The sequence below is a fragment of the Coenobita brevimanus genome, chromosome 51 (genome assembly GCF_032717465.1).
Source record: "Coenobita brevimanus isolate Jiangsu-jjx chromosome 51, ASM3271746v2, whole genome shotgun sequence".
Classification (NCBI taxonomy): Eukaryota; Metazoa; Arthropoda; class Malacostraca; order Decapoda; family Coenobitidae; genus Coenobita; species Coenobita brevimanus.
In genome coordinates, this window is record NC_137004.1 from 15,004,770 (window position 1) to 15,006,401 (window position 1,632).

At 43.1% G+C, this 1,632-nt stretch overlaps 1 non-coding gene across 1 annotated transcript; it reads right to left on the reverse strand.

The window, feature by feature from the left end:
• Positions 1 to 1,560: 1,560 nt before the first annotated feature.
• TRNAA-CGC (transfer RNA alanine (anticodon CGC)) lies at positions 1,561 to 1,632 on the reverse strand. The gene has a single exon. It is a non-coding gene; the product is annotated as a tRNA-Ala (tRNA).

Here is a 1,632-nt window from a genome sequence, read left to right on the forward strand (position 1 = left end):
TGGGTACCACCCAGCGTTGTAAATTGTTTCCTGGCTCATAGGAAACTATTAGGCTTGTTACTCAATGTAAAGCCACCTGAAAAGGAACGAATAATGGAAAGTGACAGGAAAGTTGGGAGATATAGGAAGTGAGGAGAGCAGACACAGGAAAAGAATAATAAAGGTGAAGGATGATGGGTCACCACCGCTTACTGCCCAGTCGCCCGCCAAATTATATTGTTGGCTAAGGTAAAAGCTACCTACAAACCAGATTTCAAGAGAAGATATTTTGGCAACAGATACATACACACACAGACACACACCGCCAAAAACTATATCACCTTGCCTTGCTAAAGCCTGGCGATAAAATTCGCAGAACCCCAGGAATTAAGTCACCAGGTTCACAAAAAGTCAGTCCTTATTAAAAAAAATCTATGTTGGCTGGTATTCAGTCGTCTTTGATCAATCCTTCACCAAAGATAATAGGCGCTGCACATGCACATAGTTGCAATTACCTGCAGGTTCGGTGAACATTCGTCCACAACTATTCAAGATATTTTGGCAACAGATACATACACACACACGGACACACACAGACAAAGACTATACCTCCTTGCCTTGCGAAAGGCAGCCGGTAACAGTGGATATACGAGTATACTTATGCTGCTGCTGCTGCTGCTGCTGTTGATGATGATGATGATGATGATGACGATGACGATGATGAAGACGAAGAAGAATGATGATTATGATGGTGATTATGATAATGCCTAAAGTAATGGTAATCTTGATAGTGTCAAACAGTTTGTTGTTAAGAGACACCCATAGTTATGCCGGTGGTGGTAATGGCTGAAAGTGATGGTGATAGTGATCGTGATAATGACGGTGACAATAGGAGTTACGGTTTCACTGGTGGTTGTAGTGCTGGCAGTATATACAGTAGATGAATGTTTAAATTGATGGTTCTCCCAGTTTGGTAATGATGACAGTGAAAGTAACGATAATGACGACGACGATGTTTCTTAGGCAGGTGTAACTGACCTCACATATTTTCACCCACTGGAATAAAATAAAAAAAAGGGAAAAAATCTTACTATTTGTTCCACCACAGGGTTTTCAGATAACTGTTCGGTGGTTGCGCAAGAATGTGGCTGTTATTATACGGGGCAAAAAGGTTAATGAACGATTATGTTTGGTACGCATTGCAAACGGCTTTCGAAATATTTCACTTTTTATTCTCTCTCTCTCTCTCTCTCTCTCTCTCTCTCTCTCTCTCTCTCTCTCTCTCTCTCTCTCTCTCTCTCTCTCTCTTTCTCTCTCTCTCTGACACAACGACTTGAAATGTGTAATAAATCAAGTATGACTAAGATGCGCAGGAAACAAATGGTTATAATTAACGTAAAGAGAAAACAAATGAGAGAGAGAGAGAGAGAGAGAGAGAGAGAGAGAGAGAGAGAGAGAGAGAGAGAGAGAGAGAGAGAGAGAGAGAGAGAAAGAAAAAATGGAGTTCCTCCGAGCTAAGCCCTGTATTGGACTATATAGCCCCGCTAGGGTTACAGGAGCGAGCTACCACTCCCAGCACGGCAGCCCGGGCGAGGCTCGAACTCGCAATCCCCCGATTGCGAGTCCAGCGCGCTACCACTGTGCTACCGCGCT